Below are 21,042 nucleotides of genomic sequence, written 5' to 3'. Positions count from 1 at the left end.
GTCTGTGAATGATGGGTTGTCTTCTCTTGCTTCGTTAGTGGCGCCATCTTCAACTGAAAATAGTAAAAAGTGAACCAACTTAAGGGGTTGGATAAACTGTAATTTATTACTTCATTTTATTCAACGATAGCGAATACGAAAATCACGATGGAGAAAGAAATAAAAAAAAAATTAAAACTAAAAGTTATATATATGCTCCTATAATTTTTTTGTATTGATATTCATATTAAAACCCCTTTTTTATTTATTTAAAAAGAAAATACAACTTTCTAATATATGGGTCGGGGAATTGCATTCACATGCAAACGATCCATTTATTTTGCATATTCTGTTAAACATTCATTTTAATTAATTCTTTATTCTTTTTAATTAATTTTAATTAATTCTTTATTCTTTTTTCGGTTTTCTTATGGAATGATCATCTTTAGTTAACTACTAGACTACCCGTGATCCGTTGGGTCAGTATGTTATATTAGCCATGGAATTAATGTATGAGCGTGACACTTGTGACGTAAAGAAAATAGTTTTTTTTTGTGATATAACAGAAACATTTCTATGAAAGTATATTAAAATGAAAAAAGAATATAGATAGATTTCTATGAGTCGTTCTGTTTATAATTGTTTTATTTTTGAATTATAAGTGGTTTGCCATACTTATAGGTAAATGTGCACTGAACAGATTCCATAATACTTAAAGTTAAATTCAAATTTTGATATATCTTTTAATTTAAACGCGAAAAAAAAGCAATTGGGACGCTGAAAACGTAGACAGTAAAACAATACGTTTTATTGACGCGTTGATTATTTATTTGTAACGCAAACTAATAAAAACATATTTTCGGGGTTATTTATTTATGTTGGTAGTGTAGACGAAGATGTATGAATGTTTTTTTAAGAAAGGTGTATTAAAAAATGGAGAATAAATTTAAAAAAGTAAGGTGGTGGGTAAATCGCCGTTGTATGGTTGTCAACGGGTTAAAGTAGATTTATTTGTAAGAAAATTGCGTTAAATTAACTTAAATGTAATACAGAAATGAACGATGTAAAAAAGTGCTGAAAGTATTAACAATTGTTTATTTGGATAATTTAAACGCGAAAAAAACAAACAAAAAACAATTGGGATGCTAAAAGCGTACACAGTAAAACAATAGGTTTTATTGTCGCGTTGATTATTTGTTTATGTATGCATACGAAACCGGAAGTCGTAAACCGGATGTTGGGTTACAAAACCCGTTACAAGGTCATTTGAGTTTTATAATTATATAGATTACGTGTAATTATATTCATGCAGATATTCTACATGATATATACTTACGTAATATTTGCATAAAAATGTTATAGTAAACACAAACCTCTTTCAATGTATATTTATGTATGCGTATATATATAATAATTTATGTTTGATGTAAAAATTGATTAAAAGCAGTTTTTCTTTACTTTTAACAAGTATTAGGAAAACATTTAAAGCTTGATTGATTAATTTTTATGAGGGGGAAAATATAAAGCTAAAAATAATATATTTTACCATAAATGGCGTTTGTAATTATAATTTAATTCAGTTATTTTTAAAAAAATGTATTTGTCTGTCTAGTTACATTAAAAGTCATGAAAATGCTTTAATAAATATTTAGATGCGACTAGGTTCCCACGCCTAAAATCCAAGATGGCGGCGGTAGTAAAATGTACGAGTTCATGATAAAACATGGAATTATTTGAATTTATTAAAATATAAGGTAAATATATTATAATATTTTTGCCAATCATAGTACATTTTATTTAGACATAAAAAAGTTAGTTCAATTGATTCGAAAACCTTTAAAATATTTATGTTTTATTTACATTCTGCGGAGGGTGGGGTAAACGCGTATTTTTGGAGAAATTTAAAACTTGATATTCTATTAAAAATTATAGAAAAATATTATATTATTCTGCTTTTAACATAATAAACTTTAAGGTTTTATTTTTTCTGATAAAACAATAAGTTGTTCAAAAATAACGTATTTTCATAGATTTTAATAAGCTTTAGAAAAAGCAGTTTTCAATCGATTGGCAGTCATTATCTCTCTGTCTCTCTGTATATATATATATATATATATATATATATATATATATATATATATATATTTTTTACAAAGGCATCACCATATTATCAAGGCCCAGATGCCACTCAAGGATAAGGGTTAAAGAGTGTACAGTAGAAGTTGGTCAATATAGTAATCATTAGTAATGAAAATTTGGTAAATTTAATAACTTATATGGAACGGCTCATCAAGAACTTATTTACCTTAGACTTGAACACAACCATATTGTAGTCAGCCGGAAAGCAGGAAAACGGAAGACAATTCCACAGGCGTGCAGTTCTAAGAAAGAAGCTTTATTCATGGAATCTATGTTTAGGTTTAGGCACAGATAAAGAGTGGGGGAAATTATTGATAGTGTTTACAGCTAGACGAGTGTTTCTTGTGAAAGTTTGGCGAGGGGGGACCATAGATTGAAGCTCAGTTGAACACTTTCCATTAAAATAACGATACATCAGAGACAAACTCGCAACATCTCTTCTGTGAGATAGAGGTTGTAAGGAGGAGAAAAGGACATCTCCTACGAGGCTACGAAGTCTATTTTGAACTCTATCAAGGCAGGACAAGTCCTTTCTAGCAGCTCCTGCCCAGATGTGGCAACAGTATTCCATCCTTGGACGTACTTGGCTCTTATATAGATAGAGAATAGCATCAGCAGTGAGATATCTACTGGATCGATAGAAAGATCCCACCATTTTTCCAGCGGCCTTGGCAACAGATTTGATATACGTGTTCCATTTAAGATCAGGAGTAATGGTTAAGCCCAGAAGCTTGTCAAAACTTGAGGCCTCCTGAAGACGAGAGCCATTCATTTCAATTGATGACAAATGTGGATTAAAATGTTGATGATGTAAAGAGAGAATATATATATATATATATAGTGTGTGTGTGTGAAAAAATGGTCATTAATATTTTTATTGATACACTCTAAATGAAAAAGAATACCAACATTAAAAATAGATGATAGTAGGGCTAAGATCCAAGTGTAGTATCAGTTTTAATGTTACGCTTCAGTTTGTCTGTCTTTAGTCAAGGTAGAAGAAACCATTTTATACTAAGGCATTTTTTTTTATTTTTGCCTACTTCCAGAATGCCTCAATTGGGGTAACTGGGTTTCCCTTACCTTAAAACGACATTGTATAACATATTGCTCTTGTGGGGAAGCAATTAAATAGCAATAGACGATAAATAAACTGCGATGTATCAACGTATTCAAGTTTTTATTTTTTATAATTAGTAATTTAATGAAGAATTAAACAATAATCTGAATATGTAAAAACGTCGATTCCAGGGTGTGTCCATCCGGATGTCTTAACTTTGCAATGTACTTGTCCGAGCCACGCCTAGAAATTTCACGACGCGCATCAGTGTTGGAGTTGACTTCTTCATTGCCTATCTTTCTAAACCTAGCTCTAACTACTTGACCTTCATAACGCTCGCTATTTTCACGCAGAAGATCCTGCTTAGCTAGTTCCTGACTAACCCTATCACCCTCCCCTGTAGCCCGGGCTAGTTTCTGCTCTAGCTTCTTCTTCGTCTTGGCCTTATCTAGTGCGAGGCGCTGGGCATACTTGACGGAGAAGGTTCTAATTTTGGCTTTTAGAACTACCCACCACTTAGTCCCGGTAACCGCCCCCACTAGTGCTTTTTGAATTAATTCTATTAGCTTCTCTTGGAAGTCTTGTATCTCCAGAAGGGAGGTGTTTAACTTCCAGTGAGCCACTAACTTAGGCCTATTTCCTAGCTTCAGCTGGGCCATAACTAGTTTATGGTCCGTCTGGCCTGGCCAAGTGAACGTGGGACAAGATAAGAAGTCTACTTGGCCTCTCCTAACTAACATCCTGTCCAAGTAAGTGTTTGGATAGGAGGAAACGCTATTGATCTACGTCCACATCTCCCGCCCAGGATGCTCGACCCGAAACCTGTCGACCAGACCGCATCTAGCCATCAGATCAGCCAGGCTGGACTCGCACCTCTCCGATCCTCTAGCATCACCTCCTACCTTACCTATCTCGGGGTCTAAGATGGTGTTCCAATCCCCCATTAGCACTACACGCTTCCGACAATCTACAAATGCATCAAGCTGACTGAAGAATGAGACCCTCTCACGAGCGGTGCTGGGCGCATGAACCGCGATCACCCGAAACACAGAATTTTTTACGGCAACATCAGCCACAACCAGCCTGCCCACCGCATCTCTATGAACAACGTCGACTGTCGCCGACAGGGTATGTTTAACCAGCACTGAAACTCCCTTCCCCCGCGGGCTGCCATATGCTGAGAAAACCTCAAAATCTCGGGCCAGCACCTGACAGTCCACAGAGGAAACGAAATGCGTCTCCTGAATCGCAGCCACATCCACTCCCAGGGACAAGAGGTCGTGCCGGAGCCGAGCTGCCCGGCCCGATGATCTCAAGCCCCTCGCATTCAAACTAGCCAAATTCAAAGCCATGGTACCTACCTTAGGGTGTGTCACACTCAGCTCCGAAGTCAGCCGGGGAGAGGACGCCGACATTATGTTCCATGCTCAAGGTGGTCAGGTTTTTCATATCCTGACCTTCTCTCGCAATGCCAAAGGATAAATTAATTTCATGACCCTGTGGAGTGACGGATGGACCAACACTGGGACCCTTCCCTTGCATTATTTTGACAGTTCGCCAAGAGAAGGGCAATTTTTATTAACCAGTTCGATTCCCCGAAACGCCCCTCCAGCGGCCTGCAGCCTTGTCCACAAGGTGGTTTTGCAGGCCTCTGGAGTTCTGACAAAAGTTATTAGGAGCGGGGCGTCCGGGAAATTTGAGGGGATATTTGCATCTATCTGTTTGTAATCGAGCAGAGGTTTTAAGTTTTTCCTCTGCCGATGGGAAATGTCTGTTACCATAGATAGAGGGTCTACATAATATAGTTCCTCGCGGGCAAGGGCTTTTAATTTGGTTGGTCTGCGAGAGGCAGAGGAGTCTCTTCCTTCCCTCGGTTCATTCTTTTCCTTTTCTTTTTGGGATGGTTGCTCAGTTTGCATTGGTGTGGGGACAGGTGTTTGTGTGGTGCCTGGTGTTTATGCTGGTGTAGTGTCTGGTGTAGGTGCGGTGTCTGGTGTTGGTGTGGTGTCTGGTGTTGGTGCGATGTCTGGTGTTGGTGCAATGTTTGCTTTGGGGGTGAAAGTGGATTTTGTTGTTAGGGGTGGTGTATGTTCACAGGGAGTGGGAACCACCTTTTCTTCCCCTTTTCTTCTTTTATTTTATTATTTAAAAATCTTTCGAATTAACCGGGGAGAGGTGAGGTTGAGTTCTTTTCCCTCTCACTTGCAGATTCATCCTCAGAGGAGCAGTCTTTTCTCCGCTTGATCCCCGTCTCGATTCGTGTGGGGACGTTGGTTTTGTCTGCTCATCTAGTTGCTGCTGCGGCTGTTTTTGTTGCTGCAGCTCTCGCTGGTGTCGTTGCTGCTGCTGCCTCTGCTTCTGCCTCTGCTGCACTTGCTGCTCTTGCTGCTGCGGTAGTTGTTGTTGCTGCAGCTGTTTCTGCGGCATCGGCTGCAGTGGCTGTTGTTGTTGCTGCATTTGCAGAGGCTGCTGCATCGACTTTTAGGCTGGTGGTGGGACGGTGGCGGAAGAGATTATGGGCTTCCGTTTTTGTCTCACTACCGTGCTCCATTCCTCTCTCTTGGCCTCCTGGGCAGTTTGAGTTTTCCTTGGAGCTGGGGTTGGTGCCGCAGTTGCAGGGGTTGGCCAAAAGAACAAGAAAAGCTTAAAAAGCCAAGAACAGCATGTATTAACAACAGTACTTTGATCCAAAAAGGCCAAGCATAAAAGTGTTACGGACAGACCGACAGACCGACGGACCGACGGAGTGACTTATAGAGTCGCTTGCACGCGACTAAAAATTAATAAATAATACTCATCTCAATAATGAATTCAAATTAAATAATATATATACCATTAGGTATGGACCCGACTATGGAAGATCAGATAATAAATAAAAACATGAATTTATAAGACCAAAAAATTCAACCTTGATCGCCCTTTGGGGGCGGTGGCGAAGTTGATAGAGACGTTGAATCTCTACGGTTCCAGGTGAGAATTGTCTGAAGATAGCGGTTTCAATTCTACCCAAAGCCGGCCAGAGGCTTACTTGGCCAAAACGTGGTGAGACGACAACAACTACGAAAGGCAGTAATTGCAGTGAATGTAGTCAGGAGATTCAGAGTTCCTATCCGTCGCGGTTACCACCTGACGAAGGCCAGAGGAATAGTTGGCCGAAACGTTTTGAAACAACTAGAAATGATGAGGATAATAGTCCGCTATAAAAATAAAAAATTAATAAATAATACTCATCTCAATAATGAATCCCAATTAAATAATATATTGTCTCAACTCTATCGCTATTTTCATGGCAAGTGATCGAATCTATGATTCCCCTTTGTCAAAATTTCACAAAAACACTCGATTAGCTACAACCACTATATATGATTTCCCCTCCCCCCTCTAACTGTGTCTAAATCTAAATGCAGATTCCATGAACAAAGCTTCTTTCCCGGAACTGACCGTCTGTGGAACATTGTTCTGCTAGTCTGCTTACCAGTTGAATACAACATGGTAGCCTTCAAATTAAACGTAAACAAGTTCTGTCCAGACGTCCCCATAAATAATCAAATTCTACCCAATTTACACCATTAACGATTACTATACTACTACCTTAAAGTCATTAACCCTCATCCTAGAGAGCCATTCGGGTCTTGATAAACAGTGAATTCAAAATAATATATATATGTATATATAAAGCTGAATGTGTGTGTGTGTGTGTGTCTGGTCACGAATAGGCTCCTATATGGTTGACTATTTTAAAAAACTGATTACATATAATGATAGAAGATGCATCGAGACATAGGAATGGGTATGTTTGATCTGGCAGAACTGTAGTTCATTAAAATTGTGGGGTCTGCGCTCGCGCCTGGTCCACAAAGTATGGAAACAAAAATAAAAAAACAAAAAACAAAACGCTTACAAGTGTTTTTAATGTAGTTGTATATAAGAATACTTTGATAAGTATGTTTTAACTTAAATAGGGATGGTATAATGAAATTGTGGTGTTTGCGTTCGCGCCTGGCCTCCATAGAATGGAAATAGGCGCAAACTTTAATAAAGACTTTTCATATCTATCTGCGTAAGCATACTTTGATAATTATGTTTCAGTTTGAAGAAATATGGTATATAAAATTATGGGGTGTTCGTTCGCGCCTGCCCTCCATAGAATGGAAATATGTTACAAAGTTTAACAAGGTTTTTAATATAGATCCACAGAATATTGTGATAAATGTTTCAGTGTGGACAGGTATGGTATAATACATTATGGGGTTTATCTATTTTATTGTTACTTTCATCATATTTTGCTTTGGTTTTGATACCCCCAAATTCGAAGCTATCTCTTTACAACCCTTCCTTTTCATAACCTAACATACTTTCATAAATCAAAGTCCATTTTCTGTAGGCCGTTTTTGAACCCAGTCAACGACGGGTACTTTTGCTAGTATATATATATATATATATATATATATATATATATATATATATATATATATATATATATATATTGTCACAAACAGCCACCTCGACATCAAGTATTGTTTTAGTATTCTGTTAGTAGTATAAGAGTAGATTTTTGATTGGTATGTTCTGACTGAACGAGAATCCACCAAAACCTAGTTGTAAATCAGTCTGGAGAGATTCTCTTTCCTTGGCCGGAGACGGAGAGAGTGACATGTGACGGCGGAACAGTTACTACATCGCGATCCGATCTCGGAAGCAGAGGAAAAAAAAACACTACGGATTTCATTACCCACGGAGAGAGAGAGAGAGAGAGAGAGAGAGAGAGAGGGGGAGAGAGAGGGGGAGAGAGAAAAGGAAAAGAGAAACAGAGGCCGAGGTAGTTGAAAAACGTTCGGTCGACGTTAGCACCAAACACCTCCCACCTCCTCCAATATAAAGGCAAGGGACAGGTCGTCCTTCGACACAACGCACGTAGTGACCGCGCCGGGCCAAGAAGCAGAATAAGGAATCAGAACATGATTTTGTCAATTCTATTTTTAGAATCGAGGGGCGGAAAAGAAAGAAAGGAAATGTAATAATTCCCTCGTGCAAGGAGTTGTGAAAAAAAGTTTGACTGCGTAAAACGTGTTCCGGACAACCAAAGCGATGTCACATTTCCGAAGTTGGCAAAGACGAAAAAAAGGGTATTTGAATTAATCCCTCGATCAAACTATTTTGGATAACCCAAAACGGATGCCGACAGGCATGTTTAAAAGAAAAGACTTGAACTGTAAGTGAAAAAAAAAATTTACTTTCTTTCTCTGTCGAGCTGGAGATCGGACTTTTTCTCGTGTGGACTGGTTGCTGCCGTTTACCTTTGGTCTTTCTGTTATAGGATTCTCTTTCAGTTAGCATGTTAAAATATTCCCCAATCCCATTAGCTTTGAATATATTTGTTTTTGTTAAATATTTCTTTCCCCTTATCATTAATAAATTTAGTTTTATATGATTAGAAAGTGTTTGTTTCGTTATCTTTTGCAAATCTTATTGTGTTCGATTTTTGTGTTTATTTTGTATCCGCCTGTCTCATAGAAAATAATTGTTGTTTCATTTGTTTGAAACCCTTTTTGTATAAAAAAAGGAAATTTGAACCCAATCTGGGACCTACGAACATACCCCTACTGCAGAAGATTTGTCTGCCTGTGATAAGCGTTTTCAATCCATAAATGCCCATCCATACCCCGGTGTTTGAATTTTATTGCAGTTTATTTTTATATATAAATATTGCCCCAGCCCGTACGTAACAATATATATATATATATATATATATATATATATATATATATATATATATATATATATATATATATATATATATATATATATATATTAGGGATGGATCGGAAAATTGGCACAAATTTTCCGATTCCGATACCCCCAAAATTTCCGATTTTTTCGATTCCCGATTCCGATTCCGATTAATCGACCCAACACTAACATATATATATATATATATATATATATATATATATATATATATATATATATATATATATATATATATATATATATGACCAATGTTTAAACTTAACCGATACCCACATGCCCTCTAATATGGCCATAAACCCAATTAGGTAAAAGTTGATAGAAATAATGAAAATACAATAATTTCATGATTTCCAATTTCTCTCCAAAATAATTTCGATTATGTTTTTATATTATTTTTTTTAACTATGCAACTTCGAGTGGAAACGGTTTCCTCTGTGTTTCTAACCTATGCTCTCCTTTGATTAATACATTGGTAGAAATGAAGAACGAAGGATGGCTTCACATTACACACCACTGGCGAATTCAATTTCTTGCTACAAGGCGGGAATTGTTAGTTTGACATTGAAAAGAGAAAGAGTAAAATAAAGAAAATAAAGTAAATAAAATCGGGTGAGAAATGAAAGGTTCATAGTCGTCGCTTTGTTGTCCACATTTATTGTTGAAAGCTTTCATGTCTTCAGAATTGTTCGGTTTTGTATGAAATGTAACAATAAATGTTGATGTCAAATGTTGGACCATTCATTGGCTCAACAGAGTTCTTCTATTCTGTTGAAAATCGAACTGCAGAGATCAAATTTTAACCTCGTTGTCGGCCATTTATGATTCCTTTAAAACTCAACCTAAAATCGCATTTGCCTTCGCAATGTTCTAAATAAAAAGCCTTGAATTATATGAATCAAATGATACTCAGTCTCTGGTTAGGTCAGTTGAAATAACCGATTCATAAAAACAATAGAAAAGCAGGCGCAGGAGTGCTAGCTGAAACAAAGTTTATACTGTAAGAAATGAATGGGGTTCAGAAAAGATGCAAATACGGTTCAAAGTTAAGGTTAAAAATCAAAATCAATTCCGAATTGTAAATGAATTAACGGAATTGCCACATTAAATAAACATCGACAAAAACTGGCTGAAAAAATAATAATGAAAGAATACATATATATATATATATACATATACATATATATACATACATATACATACATATATATGCATACGTATATATTTTTTACATACATACATACATACATACATACATACATACATACATACATACATACATACATATATGCATACATATATATAACATATGCTCCGAGGCTCCACACAGCCATTCAGTTCATTTTCCGCTCCATCATCTAGCATGTTTTGAATCGATCTGTCACGTCCAACATTTGAAAAGGCGAATTTTTTCCCGAAATATATTATGGATATTGTCACAGACATAACAAGTAAGACATTTGTATTTTATACAACTGAATAAATATATGTATATATATATAGAAATATATGTATGTACTTATTGATTTATAAATCGCCACTTGTTTTCGTCTTCTCTCACCAACACCGACTATATCTCATTCCTCGCATTGTGATAGCCTTCTAAATCTCTACTACTCCTACTACTACTACTACTACTACTACTACTACTACTACTACACACACACATATTGTTGTAGCGTAACTTATACGTCTAAATCGACGGAAGAATACATTATATATATATATATATATATATATATATATATATATATATATATATATATATAAATGAAATAAGTATTGCAGTTAAATTTACCAAAATAATCCAAGATGGCAAAACTAAAGTATATTATAAACATTGAAGAGCTAATATTTATAAAGTAATCTGAACCAGATGTAAAAGCTCGATAAAACCAAATAGGAAATAGAGCTTATAATAAGAACATGTAGTTAATAAAACATGTTTAAAACATGTTAAAAAAGAGTTAAAACATATTTAATTTTAAAAAGGAAGCACAAAATAAGTGCTTTTAACATGTTTTATTAACTACTTGTTCTTATATATATATAATTTTATTATATATATATAATTTTATTATATATATATATAATTTTATTATATATATATAATTTTATTATATATATATAATTTTATTATATATCAGCAAACACTGTTAAAAATAATAAAAACTTTTGCTTAATTATACCTTTTTTATTTTGTTTACTTTTATGATATTTTCTATTAAATCAATATATTCATATATATTATAATTTGTTTATTTAAGTTTCCACAAATATTTTTCGAGTAGCTCTATAGTGTACAATGCAATATGGTCAACATTATATAATGATAGCCATTCTAATAACATTCTAATAACATTCTAATAACATTCCTAATTCCATTGAAAAAACATAGTACCCATCTTTCTGTGTATATCTAAAATATCCATTTTTATGCTATACAAAATATCATAATCACTTGCGAAAACGTAGTCGTTATTATTTTGTCCCAAAAGCTCGTAGAGACTTGCAAAAATTTAAATTTTACTCGCCAAGTAATAAAATAAAAAACAAAATGAATCCTCCAAACAAAGACCATAATTTTTCAAGACTTTCTGTCATCGATCTGCAAGCTTTTGGATTTGGTCAAAGTACTACTCAACCAGTTTTGAATCCAATTAAGAATAACACGCTTCTTCGACTTCATCAAACGAGTCGAATCGGCAGAAAGTATTGCATTTAGCGGAGAAGCTGTAAACTGATGGAGCACAGTCAGCGCTGTAGGCTGGATGTGGCAGAACCTCAACGCTGTACAGCTCTTGAAACTTCTCTTTGGTCTTCCTGACGGTGTATGGTTTGGTATTATCCTGTTGCATCAAAGCTCGTTTTCGTTGATCAGAACCGAGTACATTTTCTTAAACTTTTCGAAGACCCAAACCAATAGCTTACAGTGAAGTTCGGCACTGATGGCACGACCATTCGAAGCCAACTCAAAATGCATGATTTTAAAGTTCCACCAAACGGATGACTTTTTGCCGAAACTATCTTGTTTTGGAACCGACGATGTTTCTTGCCCTTTTTTATCCCGTCGCTTGTCTCAATTGAGCTGGACCAGATAAACCCATTCCTCGTCCAATGTCAGAATGTGCTTAAAAAAAAATGCTTGTCTAATGGATTGCTGAGCAACTGACGGCAAATGTCAACTCGTCTCTTAGCTTGTGCTTCGGTGAGTTCGTGTGGATCTTGCGCGGCTTTTTGTGAACAAAATCAAGTTGCTTCAACTGTCGGTGAATTGTCGATTTGCCAATCCTTCAGTGCTCGATGTAAGCGCAATTTCCAACCCGGTTTGCAAGTCTTCATCCCCCAACTTTAACGGCCGTCTCAAATGAGGCTGATCTTCAAGACTCATGTCGCCCAAATGGAAATGTTGAGATCGCCGTGCATGCAATTGTTCCTTCATCTTCGGCAGCACAAATTTCTTAGATTTTAGATGTAGGTTACTTGGACATGGATCAAACTTTTGAATTTGATTTGAGCCCAAAACAATAAATGTTAAGGGGTCCAAATTAGGGCCAAACTTTAAAAAATTGACCTCTGCATTCTCTACTAAATTACTTAGCACAATTTTTGGTATAAACATTTGAAATTTTACACAAAGTATATTCAGACATAGGACGAGCTTTTTAATGGTTTTTTTTTGCCGAAAATTTGGTTGCGAAGGGGTTAAAGTTCAAAATATTTTACCTTTGCAGTCTCTAGCCAACTATTCAACCAATTTTGGATCTAGACATTTAAAATTTTACATAAAGGGTATTCAGACATGCAGCAAGCTTTTTAATCAGTTTTTAAGTGAAGATTTAGCTGCCAAGAGGTCAACGTTGAAAGAGTTAATCTCTGCAGACTCTACTAAACTTTTCCGCCAATTTTGGATCAAAACACTTCAAATTTTAGATGTAGTTTGCCTGGACATGAATCAAACTTTATATATATATATATATATATATATATATATATATATATATATATATATATATATATATATATATATATATATATATATATGCACATAAAGTTATGAACAGTATATAGGGCCCAAACAAAGCCGGACTGAACTGCTAATAATATATGAATAACTTCTTCTTTGATCTAGTTGATTTCCCCATCTTTACTTTGTTAATAATTCGCACCTAACAAAATACTAAAATCAAATACCACGAATAAATTATGTGAATATATACAGAACGTACAACATCTAATAGTTTTACTCAAATGACTGCATTTAGCATGTAATAATCCGAAATGAGTTAATATGACAGAAACCAAACTATTTCCATTGATAATACAATTGTTCGGATCGAACTAAAAAGTTTAACCCTTAATGAAGTGGTTAACAATTAGTTTTAAATGACAGTCTTCTGGACGTTGAAGTTTTGGTCAAAGTTTCAATGAAAGGTTCTGTTAGAAATTCCGTACAAGTTTCTGAGTTTGACATAAGGATTTCTATGTTCGGCCAGAAATTTCCTAAGTTTGAAAAGATACACCTGAAGATTGTCGGAGGTTACATCGGCCGACATGTTGTTAATACGACTAAAATGAGAATAGTAATTCTCAATCCTTATCTAAAAAGAAAAAAAAACGGAACACAAAAACAAAAGTTCTTGTATTTGGTAAGTATTTTTTAATAGAATGTAGAAAAACAAAGACAAACGCGAAGAAATTATCTAATGAATTTCATCCTGATATTGAAAGAATGCGGATGGAACCTGAAAGGGGTACGCATACATCCTGTGGGTCTGAATGCTTACACCCTACGCAGAAAGTTAATCCTAACACGCCACCACGATGAACAAATAAAAACTAAATAAAACAACAAAATGGGATGTTGTTGTTTTAGCATCTAAGGAATGCGGAGTTATTTCCCTTCTATGCTTGACTCTCTGGTGTGAGCATAGCATAGACGTAGATAAGCGTGAAATTCAGCAAGTGTACAAACGATTTTAGGCGCGGTTCCGGATTACTGCGCCAAGCCTTTAAGAGAAAAGAATAGAAGAAATGAATGGCACACCTACTTCAAATTACATCTATTAATTACCCTGTCTCATATTCCGAACATGTGGTTATATTCCGAATATAACCACGTTTACACTAGAGACGGGTTCAATTATCTGGAAGGAGATGAGGATAAATAAGAAAGAAAAAAAAAGAGAGAAGTGAAATCAATAGAGTCTCATTTCTAAAAGATATTACGCAAAATATGTTTTAATATAACATATTAAATGTTAGCTGCTTGGTCATTGGTACCAGATATGAAAAAAAACAAAAATCTAGCTATATTTTTATGATGTACGTACTAATAACGGAAAGAAAATATCGTACGCCAAAAATCACGGAAATTGATCAGATAGTTTTATTTGTAACTAAGAAGATCAACTTTTATGGCTTATCGAGGAGCAATTGTCTCGCAACGCCAGTGTTGAGAATAGGCTGAAGAAACAAGGGAGATAACTCAAAATAATTCAGACTTGCAAGATTTTAAAAAGCCATTTTGAACATGGAAGGGAGAGGTGCGTTAGAAAAACTAAAATTCGCTTAAAAATGCTGTTTCTTCATAAAAAAAAACTTTTTGCTCAATTTACGGGTATGTACATCGTACAAATTTTTGTTTATTTTTGTTTTTCCATAGATAAGGGGGAAAATTATGGGCAAGCGCCATGAATTGTTGTCATATTTTAAGCTTAATACTGTTGCTATCATCTAATGTGTACGATGAACTGGGTTTGATGCAATACATTCCATTATCATTATGCAGAAAAAAATACAATTTCTATTATATTTCTGCTACTTTTTAGCTATACATTATGTACATATTAAGCTGCGCAAACAGTAAATGCCGATTTGACATGATTTTTTTTATGTTCAATAATAGCCTGGAAGACTGGGGTTCAATCCTCTGTGGAAACATACCAAAGACTCAAAAAATCTTCTTGATATCTCCTTGCTAAGCATTTAATATTATCTATTACCAATAGATGTTGTATCTCTCTATCTGAAAAATCCAAATGATACTATTCATTGTACTATTTTACTATATTTTAATGCTCAATTTAGAGGGAGGGCAATGTAGTACCTGTTCACAAGACCATCCTTAGAGACACTAATTCCTCCTTTTTAGTTTATTATGTGTTCTATTGTCATACCTCCCCCAGGATATTAGCTCCTACTTTGAAATGTGTGTAGTGTAATATATGTTCGTTGGTCATAATACTATTATCCCAGGCATTACCTTCCTCTCTTGGGGATGTAGGTGAGATAGTGTAGCATCTGCTATGTGGTCATGACAGCATTTTTCCAAGGATTTTTTTAACCTGATGGTTGATGGGACCTTAATGCAGTATCTATTCTGTTGTCATCATATCATCCCCTGAGACATTACCCCTCTCTTTGAGGAGGTAGCGTAAGACCATTTTCTAACCTTACCTATCACATAAAGAGAGCTTAGTTTAGCAAAAGTTTGTCACAATCAAGTATTCATTACCAAAATCAACAAATTCTATATACTAGCAAGTATAATATATACAGAAGTTAGTTTAGTATTTTATATATTTCTATATATAGCATGATTTTTTTTTAAAATATACGATTAAGAGATCACCTCATTTCTTTATTATATTAAGGAAAATCAATTGTACTAAAATGTGTTTTTTGGGGGATCCAAAGAAATATATATATATATATATATATATAAATATATATATATATATATATATATATATATATATATATATATATTAAAGAAAATGCGTAAAAATATGTTTACGAAAAGCGTAAATTGTTAGATGAAAGTACAGGAAAAAATGTAGGTTTTTTTTCAAGAAAACTTAATATTTTTATTTTATTTTATTTTTACGGCTGTTCATTGCCGATGAAAGTACTTTCTCGAGATAAGGATATTTCCTTATGAATATTTTACTTCGGTCGACTGTTGAACGGCCATCGACGGCAAAGAGGGAGGAGATAGGGTAAAGGAAATGTGTAAGTGTGTTCCGATATAATACCGCATTCCCTTCGCATATTTTTAAGGGTAGCCATTTCGGACGTCAATAAATAATTGATTTTTACTACTGTTAGAATCTCACCTTGTGGAGGGGGTATCACGTACTTCTGTTTTGTGATTACATTTACATGTTTTTATCTGTTCTTTTATTTTTTAAATTGTTGTGTGTGGGGGGGGGGCGGGGTATCAACGTAACCTACGATGAAAACGATTAATATCCTTAGTATAGTAGGTATGTTCAAAACGGAACTTTATGCCTACCCGGGCAACGCCGGGTACCCATGCTAGTATATATATATATATATATATATATATATATATATATATATATATATATATATATATATATATATGTGTGTGTGTGTGTGTGTGTGTGTGTGTGTGTGTGTTAATCTTGAAAATAATAAGCTGTTTTATCACTGGACATAAAAAAATATGGTCTCGTATTAGGCGTGGACATTAATTTTTCCAAAGTTTTAAGTGGCTTACAATCATGCATGGAACCCCGTATTCAAAGAGAGATTATTATTTCAAAGAGCCAGTTTATTTTTTGGGTGTTTTTTCTTATCATACATAAATATTTCTCCCATTGCAGATCTGTCGTTTCCATGCATTACGACTGTACACCCACTACATATGCAACATTGTGCATGTTTCCAGAATGGTCAGGGTGGCATTGGCGTTGAAGTTATCGAAACGAGGCCAATGCCACATTAGAAAGGACGATGTGTGTGTGTCTATTATTTACTATATCATCCGTATTCATGTATACGTACTACGCATTACCTGCTGGCCCTTTCAATAGTAAAGTTCAATTCAAGTTGCTTGTACGGTTGGTTAAATAGCCCGGCGTTCTCATCATTACTTTATACAACGTTCCATTGTTTTCAGTTAACAAAAGTTAATTTGCTGACATACGTATACGAGAAACTAATTGCGCAGTTAACTAATGTAATTTCACATTGTTACCACATCTTAATTTCAACGTATCATTTTCGTTGTATTTTTAGGTAGAAGTTACAAATCGATTTAATTGCAGGATTCTCCAGATTTCTGCGAGAATAAATAGAGTAACTTTTTCTTATTCAATTAACTGAAGCAGTGTTACATTTTTAGTAAACGTGTAATCGCTTCGCTCCTGGTAGTTTTCGTGAACGTTCGTTCTCACCGGTGAGTGATCAAGGAAACAATAAAATAAAACGTCTTTGTACATACGTGATGCTCTTTCATTCTCTTGATCGTCGCTTCTCTCCATCGTCATTCTAATGTGTGGACCGTGATCCTTTCGTGGTAGTTGACCGACTTATCTCTATGACGAACAAAATTATTTGTGCCGACTAAGTTTTCAAAGGTTTTATTTATTTATTTATTTATTTATTGAGAGAGAGAGAGAGAGAGAGAGAGAGAGAGAGAGAGAGAGAGAGAGAGAGGGAGATTATTTACTCATTCAGGTAGAGACTACCTAGATAAAATTAATTCTATCTTATTTTTCTAACTTGGGAATTGAGAGATACAGACGGGTGGAGGCGTCGGCAACACTCAGCTCAGATAATTGGATTCCTGGATCGTCTCTTAATTTTCTTATTATTTTGTTCTAGCTAGGAATGGGGCATCCTACCTGTTGCAAGGCATTGACCCGCTATCTCATACATACTAACCAAGAGATTTTTTAAAGATCCTAACTGTCTCTCTAAATGCAATTATTTGTATTTCTCTTACACTTGTTTCATCGGATATATTTGTCATGTATTTTTTTAACGGACGTACATGAATTTTCGAATGAAATCAAAGTAGAATAAACAGTGGCAGTTCTTGTGACCCAACGAATCACAAACACGTCTTGTAATTTAATACATAAAAAATAAATCACTCGCCAGAAATGGTGGCGATGGGAGTTCCTCGTTTGGTGAGATAATAACCAATCTAAATAATAACTCTAAACATGTCTATTAAATTGCAAAGCGATCAATGTTTCACTTCTGCTAGAATAACGTTTCTTTTATCCGAAATTATTTTGTTCCATCTAATAAAGAAAGCGTATTATTTTTCGACGCTCTTTAAAATGGACACCTTCCGATTATATCAGCTCGTTTTATTGAAATCAAAAGCGACTGATATCGGCAGGAATGGCCGCTTGAATTAATAACTGATCCTCGCTTCACCAGAGAAAAAGTGATTCCATTAAGATGTGTTTGAATCGTGATTTGTTTTTATGACCATTACGAAAATGATGTGCGTAAATCGCGTTAGCGGAGATTCCCCCCGCACAAATGAAAGATTGAAAGTGAATTAGATTGACTTGGAGTTTAGCCAAATGCAGAAATATAAAAAGTTATTAGCATTTTTATTTATTTTTTTATTTTTATCACTTGACACGATTTTAATGCTGCAAAGTATAAAATATCCAGATGCAAAATATATACATAGAAGGTATCATAATAATTGAAACGTACTATTTGACTGTAACAGAAACTACACCATAGTTTTCAAAAATACTAACGTCGTATCTGTAGTAGTGGTAAGGACTAAATCGACTCAAAACTCAGAGAAGATATCTTGTTTTGCACCATCTTGTTTATGTTATTAACTTTTTCAAACAGATTATTTTTTTAGAGTCTGTATATATTTATATATTTTGTATATTTATATATTTTATATATTTATATATTTATTTTTTTTATATTTATATATTTATATATTTTATATATTTATATATTTTATATTTATATATTTATATATTTTATATATTTTATATATTTTATATATTTATATATTTTATATATTTATATATTTTATATTTATATATTTTATATATTTTATATTTATATATTTTATATTTATATATTTATATATTTTATATTTATATATTTTATATATTTTATATATTTATGTATTTTATATATTTATATATTTTATATATTTATATATTTTTATATTTATATATTTATATATTTTTTATATTTATATATTTATATATTTTATATATTTTATGTGTTTATATAATTATATATTTTATATATTTATATATCTATAAATTTATATATTTTATATATTTATATATTTTATATATTTATATACTTATATATTTATATATTTATATAGTTATATATTTATATATTCATATATTTTATATATTTATATATTTTATATATTTATATACTTTATATATTTATATATTTTATATGTTTATATATTTATATATTGTATACATTTATATATTTTATATATTTATATATTTTATATATTTATTTTATAATTTTTATTTTTATATATTTTATATGTTTATATATTATATATTTTATATATTTATATATTTTATATATTTATATATTTTATATATTTATATGAATCTCTCTGTTCAGTTAAATCGTCTTCTTTCATTCTTTCCTAACAATTCTATTCATATTTCATTATATTCATATATTTTCTATAACATTTCTATTACACACACACACACACACACACACACACACACACACACACACACACACACACACACACACACACACACACATATATATATAATTTTTTTCTCCCACGCCATATTCCTGACTTTTTTATTTAATCGTATTTTCCTCGATTTAGCTCTGTTGAGCGAGGAACGAAACCTGGTTAGCTATATATATATATGAAAAAAGTTTTTGGTACGAGTTTTATTTCGCAAAGATATTAACGTTGTATCTGCAGTAGTATTAAACTATTTTATATTCATCTCATTTTGCAGCTGGTCATTATACTGAGGTGACATTTGGTCACGTGTTTTTCAATCAAGAGACTAGCTTAGTAAGTCTCTAATAAATATTTTACAGCTTTATGTCGACATGAAAATAGCCACAGAAACCAAACAGACGGCAACGAGATAAAATCTGTCTTCTTCCAATATCTGCCAGCACGATAGGCTAGTCACTCAGTATCCTGCACGAAGAACAAACTCTGCTTCTTTTATTCGCGCTGTCATACAATGTCGACCACATGGTGCAGCTATATATTCTCATGGATTAACTCTTACATATTCATGTGGCACACTGATAAGTGCTCTTTGGAGAGAGCCAGAGCTTTCCACATTTAAAAGTCTTGTACCTGACTTTTATAGTCCTCACGAAGATACACGTAAAATCGAAAAATGTATTATTAAACAATGGCGAATGCAATAAACTTTGCTCAAACAAAGTTGACAGCTTGATGATATATATATATATATATATATATATATATATATATATATATATATATATATATATATATATATAGACAATAACCTTTGCTCAAATAAAGTTGACGGCTTGATGATATATGTTGTTGGTTTTTTTAAACGATATTGAGATTAGCGTCTTCACCTTTTTCAGAAATTGCCCATTTTTTATTTTGGACGTAAACAAATAATATGTTTATTTATTTATTTTTAAAACAGTAATCTACGTACATGCATGTTTCGGGGCCCTACCCTTCTTCAGCGTAGCTGGACTGTTATTAAGACTCAACCCCTGGATCTTATGTATTTCAGTCCAGCGTTTTATCCATTATGCTATGATATCATAGACGATTTACTGTTTAGTTTTTATCGTTTATATATTTACGTATTTTTTTTTGCTGTTGATTTTTTAAACGCTATTGAGATTAGCGTCTTTACCTTGAAGATTGTATGCTTTTTTAGAAATTGCCCATTTTTTTATTTTGGACGTAAACAAATAATATTTTCATTTATTTATTTTTAAAACAGTAATATACGTACATGCATGTTTCGGGGCCCTAACCTTCTTCAGCGTAGCTAGACTGTTAGTAGGACTCAACTTACATAAATAAATGAATATATATATATATATATATATATATATATATATATATATATATATATATATATATATATATATATATATATATATATACTAGCATTTCAGCTCAGCGTTGCCCGGGTGTTTGGATGTGTATGTTGAGCAAGAAAAAAAAAATGGTAGTTGGAAGGCAGGCTCGAACCCGTACCGCAAAGGAGGAAAAGAACGGGGTAAAACCTAACGCTAATGCTGTTACGACCACCGCAAAACCGGAGGCGACATTTTTTAAAATTAAGGCTAGACAATCT

This window comes from Euprymna scolopes, chromosome 35, assembly GCF_053919585.1.
Source record: "Euprymna scolopes isolate OS-2025 chromosome 35, ASM5391958v1, whole genome shotgun sequence".
Classification (NCBI taxonomy): domain Eukaryota; kingdom Metazoa; phylum Mollusca; class Cephalopoda; order Sepiida; family Sepiolidae; genus Euprymna; species Euprymna scolopes.
Note: the sequence above shows the minus strand (reverse complement) of the source record.